The sequence below is a fragment of the Megalobrama amblycephala genome, linkage group LG6, assembly GCF_018812025.1.
Source record: "Megalobrama amblycephala isolate DHTTF-2021 linkage group LG6, ASM1881202v1, whole genome shotgun sequence".
Lineage (NCBI taxonomy): Eukaryota > Metazoa > Chordata > Actinopteri > Cypriniformes > Xenocyprididae > Megalobrama > Megalobrama amblycephala.
Window position 1 is genome coordinate 19564937 of NC_063049.1, and position 14241 is coordinate 19579177.

Genomic DNA, 14241 nt, shown 5'->3' on the forward strand with positions numbered 1-14241 from the left:
TGTGTAAATGTAAGTGTGGAGAGTTTGATATACCATAACCATGTAACCTCAGCAAGGTGACGTATTTGGGATTCCCCAAAGTCGTCCTGTCATCAGGTGTAATTTCCTTCACCTCGCCTCACCTTCTTCAAGGTTAATACACTACTGTAAACATATACCAGGGTAGGAGAAATACCATCAGCGGTTAGGGCAAAAGAGAATAGAAAAACACAAGCTCTATGAATCACATAGGACAAGCACAATGACATCTGGCAGGCAGGTGGGTTTCAGCATCACTGGAGGGCTCTCACAGCAGAGCTTTAGGAAGTGCTTCCTCTATAGGACAAAATGAGCATTACATCTCCTTATCTGTGCATTGGAAACAGTTGGCCTAGTAGAAGAAACTGCATCACTAGCTGACTCTCCATTAAATAGAGGAGTAAAAATGAACTTAAGCAGTCTGAATGTTATATAAACTATATATAAATTATATTTTATATATATATATATATATATACTTAATACTTCACAGAAACCCTAGAGGCACAAAGCATGCTACTGATATCGTGCCAAAGAATGGCAACATTTTTTGCATTCTGGTGCCTTCAGAAACCACAAAAACAAACTATTTAAGCTCATCACCTCTGATTGGTCCAATTTTCTGCAGCAGAATCTGGTGATATGCGTGTCTCTGTGCTATTTTATGCAGCTGTATTTTCCTTCTGGGCATCTCCAATTATTGCTGCTTCATAATGATAGTATTGGCTGCCAACCAAGCATGGCATAAAATGGCATGGAGTTACGAAAATACGGAAAACAATCAAATAACGTGAAAGAGTCAAGTAATTCTCAGTGGGGCAAAATGCTGCATTACCCTTGACCCATTTTTCATAGTTCAGTCCAGCACAAAAATAATCAACATCTGGAGCATCTGCGTGTATTTTAACGACATGTATCATTCCAAATTTTTGGTCTGGAACAGATAGGCTTGGTAACTCATTGGAAAGTTCAATGTAAGCATAAACACATGAAACCATATGGCCCAACGAGGTACCTAACCCTCTCCGTAGTCCAAAAGGTTACCTTTGTTCCCGTCAGCAACGGCAACCATCCCAACGGCAACACTCTCCCAAATAAATGTCCATTTTCCCAGTGCCCACCAGAGAGCGTGTCCTCTGCTTGGTTCTCCCAGGACAGATTTATGTTCGCCTTTAGTGCTCTCAGCAGCTGTGGGAATGTAGCACTCTTGGCTAAGCAGGTTGTGTTAATGATTAGTATGTTTATGGGGCTACAGGCAGACTCTCCCAGAGACGGTGACACCAGATGCAGCTCCAGCCAGCAGGCAGACAATGCTGCTGGACAGAGATGGATGAGTCTAGCAGGCTCTCGCTGAGATGCTCATATTGCCTTACAGCGACCAGAGGCCTCACTGGTGGCCATTTTATGGGCTAAGACTGGCACATACTGCTGCCCTCCAAAGATTGCAACAGTTTCTTATAGAGTCATTTCGGTGTCAACATAATCACAGGAATGTAGACTTTAAGGAGCTGACAGAACGCCATCTATAGTCATGGCCAAAAGTAGTGGCAGTGACAAATTTTGTTTTTCGCAAAGTTTGTTGCTTTAGTTGTTGTGCCGCTGATTCACATGGTTTTTAGATTATTGTGCAGAGTGCTCAGATGCATTTTAAATAATTGCAAAAAGCTTTAGGCCTGGGACATTTTCAAATCTTGAAATTGATTTTCAAATTTGAACAGATTTTAAAACTGTGGGAGACCACAGACAGAAGGGCAGTTTCAACCAATTTTTAACATTATAATCCTCTGAATGCACACACTAGAAGATTCGTCAGGACCGCGAGACCACACACCTGTCGACTCTAGTAACATTTTCACAGTGAGATCTTGTCTTCTAGTCTTCTAATCTTCTAGTGTGTGCATTCAGAGGATTACAATGTTAAAAATGGATTAGTCGCATTGAAGCCTGCACAATCCCAAATCATAAATATCGAACATCATAGACGCCGATTTAAGTTTCTTCCGGTTGGTGCCCAGTGCCCCAAAAAAAACAAAAAACAAACAAACAAAAACATATTATATTACACACGTTTCAGCGCTAGGTTGCTTCTTATTTAACTCAAACCAACATCAACTGTATGTTTTATTTGCATTATATCCATGCAGCAAGATGACAATTTCGACCCGAAACCACACTCTTTTCACAAGTGTTGTCGCTCTCGTCATGCTCTCGTCTCGCTGATATCTGATGCAAGGAGAGTTTGAGTTTGAGCGTGCGCATGTATCTGATCGAGAGCAGAGCCATTTGTGCTCGCGCATCACTTGGATGCGCTCTCGATGTTTGCCATTAAAAAAAAAATCGCCATTGAAACGGCTATAAAAAACTATAAAAAAGGGTGAAGATTGTGTCTGAAAGCTCCAATCGATTTTTTTATATCGAATTTTTATTGGTTAAAATCAATGGCGAATATCTTGTATTTTCATGGGATCGGCGCCTATGTTGAACATGTTTGATATTTATTTACGATTTAGGATTGTGCAGGCTCCAACGTGATCAGGAGCAGTGAAATAATCAGAATGACACCACACAATTGAGGATTTTTTTGCGAGAAGCCTCAAATCGGCCCACACCTTCCAGAACATTGGGGGTTGCAATCATGAACTTTATCACAAAAACCCAAACGTCACTGGTTTTTGGCCCTGGCCCAAAATGACCAGCTAACATAATTTCACTAATCATATTATCATCACATGGGAAAGTGTGAACAAGTACTAGTCAGGTGAAATCACTCTGTAATTCTGATTGGATTATAAGAGAAGACTGATTGCTATAAAAGGAAGGAAGTGCTTCCAATCATTGTGTTCTTGTGTTATCAATGGTTAAATCCAAAGAAAGACATGCAACCATCTTCGCTTTGCATCAAAATGGCCTCACACGCAAGAAAAATGCAGCAAAGAATATTGCACCTGAAAGAACCATTTATTCAACATTAACTTCAAAGAGAGAGGTTCAACTGCAGTGAAGAAGGCTTCAGGAAGTCCCAGAGTGTCCAGCAAGCGACAGGACCATCTCCTCCTGAGGAGTCAGATATGGCATTGTGTCACCACTATTGCAGAGCATGCTCAGTATTGGCAGTAGGTGGGTGTGAGAGCATCTGCACGCACAGTGAGGCCAAGAATTTTAGACAATGGCCTGGTGTCAAGAAGGGCAAAGAAGCCTTCTCTCTCAAAGAAAAAACATCAAAGACAGACTGAAATTTCTGCAGGAAGTACAAGGATTGGACAGCAGAAGATTGGTGCAAAGGTATTTTCTCTGATGAAGAAGCCCCCTTCAACTGTTTGGGACATGTGGAAAATTGATTGTCCGGAGAAGAAACGGTGAGCGCTACCATGAGTACTGTGTCGTGCCAACAGTGAAGAGACAATCCATGTGTGGGGTTGCTTTTCATCCAAGGGAGTGGGCTCTCTTACAATTCTGCCCAAAAACACTGCCCTGAATAAAGAATAATATCAAAACGCAACTTTTCCCATCGACCCAGGAGCAATTTGGTGATGATCTGTGCATTTTCCAGCATGATGGAGCACTATGTGGCTCAGAGATCATTACATTGAAATTTTGGTTCCGTGCAACTACCTGGATCTTAATCCCATTGAGAACCTGTGGTCAATCCTCAAAAGGCGAGTGGACATAGTCTGCAAGTCTGCAAACTGTGATCAACTCGCCATCTTTGGCCCGATTTGGCCCAGAATCTGATATCCAGCATGCCAGAGTGAATTGCAGAGGTTATGAAGAATCAACATTGTAAATATCGACTTTTTGCATATATTGAATGTTTTTACCAATAAAAACCTTTAAAACTTGTGAAATGCTTATCATTGTTTTCCAGTATGGTTTGGAGAATGGATGGATTGATGTCATTTATTTTTATTGGTGGTTATAATTTTTGGGCAACTTTAATTATTTCAACTTAAACATTCATGACAACAAACCACACGTTGCAGAGCATACATGACAACATTACCAAAAAAGTTTAGTTAAAAGTTGTCAGGCCTTATGCAGGATTCCTCTCTGCATTTCTGTCTAATTCAGACACAAGTATAAGTAGCCAAGGAACAGTTCCTGTCTAATATTTGTAATGAGCTTAGGCGAAGTTTGGCCCAAAGATGAACCAGGATCATCCCTCCCATGACAATTTGGCTTTTGACATTTCTGTCTCTCACTATCAAGTGGTTGAGTCCACAGAGACATCTGCCCACCACCGAGGAGAGCATGTCTGACCACAGGGAAATCTGTTTCATATGACTGAGATAAAGCCTCTTGGGCCGCACTTACATTACATGGTTCAAGTGACCCAATTCCAATTTTTTCCTCCCATATGGCACAGATCGGATATGACCCACAAACATATAAGCAGGAAAAAGCACACGGATTTCAATTTTCTCAGTTCAGTTTCAGGCCTCGTTCATATGTGGAAATAAATCTGCTATGAATCGAATACGTGCATTTGCCTCGGCCATGTAAGCGGACAGATCAGATATTCCCCTGTCAATGCGAGTTGTACGTCATTGAAAAAGCAGGGGAGAAAGACGTCCACTCAGACTCAGGTGGACACCAACTGCGATCACATGACTCTTTTCAATGCCCAGGCTGCAACCAAGGGCTCTCCTCTTTTTTTTTCTCCATGTTTTTTCTCCAATGTTTTGCTGACCTTTAAAGATGGTGTGGAAAGCAAAAGCTTGTATAATTTCATCTGCGTCCATTGCAAATCACACTGTTTTTTCTTTCTTTTCATCCTAAGATTTTCCGGGTCAGTATGTCTACTTGTAAAAGATGTAAGCTAGTTAAAAAAAAACAAACAAAAAAAAAAAACATATAGTCAACAATATAGTCAAAAATAAAACTGTTATTCAATTTTATTTGTAGAATGGTTTAGATCCAGTATTATTTTATTATATTATGTAACATTAGTATACTTATATACTATTATAGTGTTTATTAACATTTTGAAGAATAGCTTCTAATTATATATTTTCATGTTTTTTTATTTTATATTTTTATGTTTTTTATTTTATTTTACTTTAATTTTATTTTAATTTCAGTTTTATTTCAACTTAAACTTTCTTAATTTCAGTTCCTTATTTAGTTTAAACTTTTTCCATCTAATCTAATTTTTATTTTTGTTTTATTTCAGCTTCATTTCAATTACCAAATTTATTTTTAATACTTTTAGTTGTAGCACTCATTAAATCATGTTTTTTTTTTTCCATCTATAGCAATCACAAGTTTGAAATCTTGCCATAATGCTGCATTTAATCAATATCAGTCTTCTCTTTCAAATTTGAAATTTCTGAGGAAAGATGAGGCTGTTTTTCAACTACTGCCAAGATACAAAAGGTTAAAGGTCCTAGAACAAATCTCCATTAACGATGTTTTGCTTTGATATGCGTGTGGAGACATTTTATGAATCACTTTGTTCTTGCCCTTCATTTCTGATGTAATAATAAACCTTCCCTAATGACATTATCACACTCACATTCAAATAAACACCTTAATATGAACCAAAACACACTAAAGAAACAGTACAAGAGTCTCTTGCAGTGCTTCTTCAGCAAACCAACAAATTCTTTATCTCACAAAGCCATCATCAGAAGTTATGCTCTCAGCCAAAGCATTTTTAGACTTCAGCATGAGGAGCAGTGAACCAGACAATGCTAAGTCAAAGCTGTTTACTATCTCTTTGCGTGTTGGAATTATAACAATGCATTTTCAAGTTAAATTGGCTTGATTGCAGTTTCTGCTTGATTGCAATCAGGTCTGCCATACCACTAGCTGCATGTCTGGTATTTGTTTTATTGTGTTTGAAGTCTGATGAGCTCCCAAATAGAGAGAAAACGACCAGTGAAAGGATCGACGGGGGAAGCACTTCTTAAAGTGGACACACACTCACGCCGTTGCACATTGAGAAGGGTCCCATCCCAGGTGTGGATGCTGGGACTGCTCTCAAACATGCAAAGCGCTGTCAAAAACCAGACCTTTATTGATCCATAGAAGCCCCCCCCCTCAGGCCCAGCTGGAATGGTCACTGTGTTTTTTCTCTAAACAAATATATTTGGAAATGTTCTGTCACTGTTTATGGGAATGTGTGCGCGAGGCGAATGTTTGAACGGATACCGTGGAAACAGGCGATGTTTGGAGCTGATAGTCTCTCCCCTTTAATTGCGGGAAATGGGTTTCAGATGTGCGTCGCCCGCTGATCACTTTCGGCCCGGGCTCCCTCGTCATGTCTTATAAAACCACTTCAAGGAGTGCCTGATGGGGGGATGATACCAGGGCTGGGACGGAGGCCTCAGCAGCTGCCTAAATACTCCTCTGGGTCCCACTGAAATAACAACAGCCACATTAGCAGTAGCTGAGAGCTCCATCACCACATTTTTCAAATTTGAAAACAATTACTCTCCATTTACACATAATGAGAACAGATGCTGAAATTATTGGCTTTATTTAATATTGTACACTTGACATGGATTATATTTTGGCCTATACTGAGCTGCTATTCATGCATCTTGGATGAATCATTCTTGCGGGCAGAAGGGTGGTGGTTAAATTAAGAAATGTCATTTTATGTGAGCATAGAGACTCAATTATAGGGCTATGAAGCAGGTTTATGCCCGTGTTGTGTGTACTGCCTTCTGATATGGGAGCCTGTGTTGCCCTCTGTTGGAGAATCATTAAAGGGATAGTTCACCTAAAAATGAAAATTCTGTCATCATTTACTCCTCCTCAAGTTGTTCTAAACCTGTGTACATTTCTTTGTTCTTCTGTACACAAAGGAAGATATTTGGAAGAATGTTTTTAACCAAGCAGATCTCACCCCCCCATTGACTACCATAGTATTTTTTTCCCCCCACTATGGTAGTCAATGAGGGGCGAGATCTGTTTGGTTACAAACATTCTTCCAAATATCTAAAAAAAAAAAATTATATTATATATATATATATATATATATATATATATATATATATATATATATATATATATATGTATGTATGTGGAACAACTTGAGGGGGAGTAAATGATGACAGAATTTTCATTTTTAGGTGAACTATCCCTTTAAGAATGCTAAACATGCTAATAGCCGCTACCATGCTAAGAGCGAGTGTTATTTTGTCAATACACAAGCGGTTTTTAGTATTTACTTTTCAGAGCCTTATTTCATACACTATACTGGCTGTTTTATCGTGTAGCTGCTCCGTCGTGAAAGTTTATTCTAATTCTAGCTGCTTTAAAGATGCTTAATGAAAATGTTTACAAGGTTGCAATTTCTCTGCTTTAGTGCACTGTATAAATTGTAAAATGATATATAAACTGTATAAAGAGCCTCTATTCTTAGCTTTTAGAGAGGAGAGCGTTTGCCTCTTTCTCATAAACCGAAGTCACATGCGAGTTAGGGGCTGTTTTTAATGCGCTCTAACGATTTCTCTTTGTTTATCACGCCATTAAAGCTTGGCAGCAGGTGGATTCTGGAAACTGGCCTCCTGACACACAATCTCCATTTCCCAGAAGGAAAGCAGAAAAAGACCTCGTAGCTTCCAAGGGGTACACATCTCTGTGGTTTTCTCTCTTTAATTTGACAAGTCATACTGCTGCAGTATGGCAGGCTCAGGTGACATCATCACCCAGCGTGCAACGGGCCGCTGTTAGTGCTTTTCGACATGTGCTGTTGATTTTGGACCAGGTGTCTAAAGTACTTTGCAGACCAGGGAATGAGCCTTGCCTCTGTGGCAGTGAGAGAACCCAGCGTGAGGCCAGAAACGAATTAGAGGTCGGTTCCACCACCTGACGACAGGAATGCAGGAATCTGGTTGATCTAGAGAAATGATAAGTGGTGTGTTCACTGTATTTAAGACTGCACTGATGTCTTAAAATGGGTTAACACTTTACAATAAGATTCACCCAAAACTAAATTTTGTCATAATTTACTCACCCTCATGTCATCCCAGACCTGTACTACTTTCTTTATTCTGTGGAAAAGATATTGTGAAAAATGTTTTTAAGTCAATGGGGTCCAAAACAGCACTGGACCCCTTTGACTTTCAATGTATAGACAAAAAAATAATAATTGACAATTGTCAAAATTCACAATATCTTCTTTGGTGTTCCACAAAATAAAGCCTTACAGGATCGGAACAACATGCGAGTGTGTAAATGACAGATTTTACTTTTTTTTTTTTTTGTGTGAATTATTCTTTTTAATTATTTATACGTGAAATGTTAAAAATGTATAATATAGAAATTAACATTAACATAAATGCAATTAAATGAAAATGTATTATAGTTTACATTTACAGTGGCAAGAAAAAGTATGTGAACAACTTGCAGAATCTGTGAAAATGTGAATAATTTTAATGAAATACGACAAAATGCATGTTATTTTTTGTTTAGTACTGTCCTGAGTACGACATTTTACATAAAAGATTTTTACATTTAGTTCACAAAACAATTCATAGCTGAATTTATTAAAATAACCCCATTCATAAGTATGTGAACCATTGATTCTCAATACTGTTTGTGGTTACCTGATGATCTATGACAGTTTTTTTGTTTTGTGATAGTTGTTCATGAGTCTCTTGTTTGTCCTGAGCAGTTAAACTGAGCTCTGTTCTTCAGAAAAATCCTCCAGGTCCTGCAGATTCTTCAGTTTTCAAGCTTTTTTCCATATTTGAACCCTTTACAGCAGTGACTGTAGGATTTTGAGATCCATCTTTTCATACTGAGGACAACTGAGGGACTCAAACTCAACTATTAAAAAAGGTTCAAACATTGTTGCAATATATTTTTATTGCAACAATTGTTATGTGTTATTTATTTCAGTGTCACATGATCCTTCAGAAATCATTCTAATATGCTGATTTGATACTTAGTTATTATCATTGTTGGAAACAGTATTACAGGTTCCAAAAAATATTCAGCAGCACAACTATTTTCAGGATTCACTTATTAATAAAAAGTTAAAAAGAATAGAATTTATTCAAAATAGAAATCTTTTCTAACAATATCACTTTAATATCACTTTTATTTAACAATTTCACCTTACAATTATTCATGCTTGCTGAATAAAAGTATTAATTTCTTTCAAAAAAAGAAAGAAAAAAAAATTACTGACCCCCAAATTTTGAACGATAGTGTATATTGTTACAAAAGATTTGTATTTTAAAACGTTTTGCTTTTTTCTGTATTTTTGATCAAATGTGCATGTTATGGACTGGAGGAATGCACATTACATGCAGGGGGTGTGGCCTCAATAGCACTGCAGTAAGTAGTGCACTGTAAAAAAAAATCCCGTTGTTTCTACGGAAAAATACCGGCAGCTGTGGTTACCAGAACAATACTGTAAAAATGACATCAAACCGTAAACATACTTACGGAGTTACATGTGAATTTTACATTTTAAATCTGTTAAATTTACGGTAAAATAATGTATTTCATTAACTGATATAATGTTAATTTACTAACTTAATGAAGTACTAATATCTGTTTTGTACCTTTATAATACACTGACACTCACCAAACTCAGTGGTGATAAGAGTCACATGATGAGTCACATGATGAATCAAAGTTCATCACAAGCAGCTCTTCCACAAGCTGAGGAGAACAATACTAACATATAGAAGGTGCACACCGTGTCATTCACACACACACTAAACACCATCATGGTAACATGCATGAAATTTTAAAAATGCAATAAACATTAATTTAACAACATTAGATGTAACATAAAACCCTAATGTACATAACTGATTAGAAAAAAATGAGAAAAACTAAGAAGAAACAGAGTTATTTCAACGAAAATATATCAAATGTGAAGTATCACGCAGGGAATTGTGGGAATGTCAATATACGGTTTTTCACTGTAAATTTTACAATGAATTGTTATTTTTCACTTCCAAAAACTGTGAATTTAACGGTATTTTACCGTAAAATTACATTAAATGTACCGTTAGATCTATTACAGTTATTCACCGTATATAGTACGGAAACTTTCTGTAAACCAATCAACAGTTTTTCACCGCAGCATTTTTACAGTCTTTTACTGTTAAAATCACGGTCATTTTTTACAGTGTGTGCTGTGTGAATGTCAGGGTAAAAAATCAACTAGAATTGCATTAAATATGGTTGTTATTGCAAAAATTATGTTGCAAGATGTTCTTTTCAACTACATTTAAGTACCCTGTCATAGGCTAACCTGTAATTTTGCAAATTTCCATTATTATTTATCCCTTTATTCCCATTAATTCCCATTAATTCCCATATATTCCCGTTAATTCCCATGGAAAGTTTCCAGCTTTGAAAATAGGTTTCCAGCACATAAAAATAAATGTATTTCTTTAAAGCATGAGAAAAGATTATTGAATCAATGATCTAAAATGCTCTTTAAAGTAAATAATTTGACATTACAAAGTGCACTCTTTAAAAATGTACTTATTTGTAACAAACAGTCATAAAACTCTACTCTCTTTAAATATCAAAGTTTATATGCAAGTAAAAGCCTGAATTAAATCTGTTCATCATAACAACCAATCAAGTCTCTTCAGAAAATTTGGACTAAACCGCTCGATTCATATGGATTCGTTTTTTGATCTCTTTATGAACTTTTTGAAGCATCAAAGTTTCAGTTGCAAATGTCTATGGAAGGAAATTTGTCAGCATTCTGCCATCAACTATTGCACTATTTTAAATTGAGTGCATTCAATAACATCTCTACATTTCCTAAATGTAAATTAGAGTTGCATCAGAACGCTATTCCTTGCTGAAGACCTACTTCTGGACACACGTGGTTGTGCTTCATGTGCGTTCCATGTCAATCTGGTACTTCAAACGTGCTGATAAATGGGCCTGGGGTGCAGGAATCTGCTCACTGTGTCTCTCACCCTCACTTTGTCATTCATTGGTGTCATAAAAGACCACAGGACACCAAGTGATGATCTTATAAACGTATTTATACATTTGCCCTGAAATGAAGCGTTGAACATTTCTCCGGCTGATCGGACGTCCGAGTGAGTTTCCCAGCCCTGGGAGAGGAAGATTCTAGGGTTTATTTTGGGAGGCTAGTGAGAGGTGGGACAGTGACAACAGGAGTTGTGTGTAATGGATTTATCACAGGGGTTTGGCCTTTCATGAGCCGCATTACTTTGATTGAATCAAGGATCCATTTGTTGATTCTGGCAGTGGCACAGCATTCAGCATGACCCTGTCCCCAAACACAATGGCCCATGCTGTCTAATGATTTATAGCACTCAACGCTTGCCATAAACAGACAACGATGCCATCTGCTGGTGAAACCCAATTTTACTCTAGTAAGAGTGACCATACTCCAAATATATATATTAGTGAAAAGTGCACAGCAGCATTTTGGAACAAGCCCAAAATAGAAATATTCTGTTATATTTAAAAGTCATAAAAATTGTAAATAATAATAATAAAGAGACAGATTATTATTATTAATAATAATAATGTTTCAAACATTACCCTATTATTTTTATTTATAATAAAAACTTTTAAATTCATTAAAATGGCAATATTCTTAAAATAGTTATTAAACCTTCATTAGCAACAGTAATCATAATTAGTAAATTATATAATGCTTAAAAGATTATTATAGTTAAAACACTCCTTTAATTTCTTAAATATTCATATTGAATGTAGATTAACTATTGATCTATATAACATACAGTACAGTCCAAAAGTTTGGAACCACTAAGATTTTTAATGTTTTTAAAAGAAGTTTCGTCTGCTCACCAAGGCTACATTTATTTAATTAAAAATACAGTAAAAACAGTAATATTGTGAAATATTATTACAATTTAAAATAACACTTTTCTATTTGAATATATTTCACAAAGTAATTTATTCCTGTGATGGCAAAGCTGAATTTTCAGCATCATTACTCCAGTCTTCAGTGTCACATGATCCTTCAGAAATCATTCTAATATGATGATTTGCTGCTCAAGAAACATTTATGATTATTTTCAATGTTGAAAACAGTTGTGTACTTTTTTTTTCAGGATTCCTTGATGAATAGAAAGTTCAAAAGAACAGCATTTATCTGAAATACAAAGCTTCTGTAGCATTATACACTACCGTTCAAAAGTTTGGGGTCAGTAAGAATTTTTATTTTTATTTTTTTGAAAAGAAATTAAAGAAATGAATACTTTTATTCAGCAAGGATGCATTAAATCAATCAAAAGTGGCAGTAAAGACATTTATAATGTTACAAAAGATTAGATTTCAGATAAACACTGTTCTTTTGAACTTTCTATTCATGAAATAATCCTGAAAAAAAATATTGTACACAAATATTTTGTACAGTTGTACACATTAAATGCTTCTTGAGCAGCAGATCATCATATTACAATGATTTCTGAAGGATCATGTGACACTGAAGACTGGAGTAATGATGCTGAAAATTCAGCTTTGCCATCACAGGAATAAATTACTTTGTGAAATATATTCAAATAGAAAAGTGTTATTTTAAATTGTAATAATATTTCACAATATTACTGTTTTTACTGTATTTTTAATTAAATAAATGTAGCCTTGGTGAGCAGATGAAACTTCTTTTAAAAACATTAAAAATCTTAGTGGTTCCAAACTTTTGGACTGTACTGTATATATGATTACAGAGGGTTACAAAAACAGAATATGGAAACTTCCTCAAGTCTAAATAATTTGTTAATATATATAACAATTATGCAAAAACAATAAACTTAACTATTAGTTTGAGGATTTCTGAGCTATGAATGAGTCCTGTTCTGGCCTCACTCAGAATGAGTGAGGGAAGGAAAGGCCACTGTTTACATTTTAACACCCCTCTATAACCCTCTAACATCTGTTCTTGAGCTTCTTGAACTTATTCATTTTGTACAGCTGATATAGAGAACTTTAGGAAGAATCAAGTGAAAAATATGACTATGCTATGGTTCACGTTTCCATTGTTGGTAGTTAGACTATGAGACATGAACTTAAATACAGCACCAGCTGGGGGGTCTCACTCTGCATCACCTGCACCCAATCACCCAAAAGACCATCAGCAAGAACTCATCAGTGGGACATTGAGGCAGTTTGTTAATGTGTACTTCAACTCATTTGCACCGAGCCTATGAAAGATATGTTGATTTACTGCGAGTTTAAATACACAAAATCCCACGTTATATCTCCAGAAATATTTAAGCGGTTTGCTTGGACTTCTGGAACAGTATTTGGTAACGTGACATTCATCAACATTTTAACTTTCTATTCCACTAGCGGCACCATTTGGTCATGCGCAAAATGAGCTAGCTATAGTGACTAGTTGTGACACATTGCAAATAATATTCAGAAAGTCAGTTTCTCTCTTTTGAAAGTCTTTGAAATATTAGTTTTATATGTTGCTTATTAATATTTAAAATATATGCACAATTCATACTTTGACTATAAATGGAGAAATATTTATTTACAATCAGATGGTGTAGTTATGGCAGCTACCATCATCTTAACCATATAGCAGTCAAAATAGCATTCCAAACAATTACAAGAGTTTAGTAGGTAAACTGCTTACCTCATTCGTTGTGGCGGCCCTCCTCCACTTATGTTATATTATTAATAAACCGAATAAGTCCAGGGGGATAATTAAAGATCAGTTCGAGTATCAGTATCGATCCCCCCATACAGAATCACATGACTGTAAACAACAAAATTATTTCCCTGAAGAGATGGTCTTTTGAAAAAGGTCCTTTCGACGGGACAGTCAAGCAATATTACACGAGATACTGAGTAACTTACATTTTAGAGACAACATTCGCAGCTAGGCTACTATTTGTCTCTTTTTGCCAAGAAAATAACTTTAAAAAAAAAAGCCACAGTATGTTAAACTTTGCACGTATCCGAGTCCGATCAACACGCAGTAATTGTTCGGTTCAAAAACACTGATTCAACTAAGTGAATGATTCAATGTTTTGCTCCTTTGTGGTTTGGAGATAGGACTAACTGCATTATTGGAGGTTTTGGCCAATTGTTTAAAACGTAAATGTAGATTTTTAAGAATGAATGAATGAATGAATGAATGAATGAATGAATGAATGAATGAATAAATGCAGATCCTACCATCCTCTCACATTTCAGAAGAAATTGGTGATCTTCAAATCCTTAAAACTTATGCATAACAACTAAAACGTGTGTATCTTTAGGAGTTTTAATAATTAAACCATT

General features: G+C 36.2%; 1 long non-coding RNA gene across 1 annotated transcript; it reads right to left on the minus strand.

Moving 5' to 3' along the window:
- Positions 1–5531: 5531 nt before the first annotated feature.
- LOC125270049 lies at positions 5532–13957 on the minus strand. Its single transcript, XR_007185240.1, has 2 exons — positions 13592–13957; positions 5532–6376 (listed from the first exon to the last, which is right to left on the minus strand). It is a non-coding gene; the product is annotated as an uncharacterized LOC125270049 (long non-coding RNA).
- Between the last annotated feature and the right edge of the window lie 284 nt (positions 13958–14241).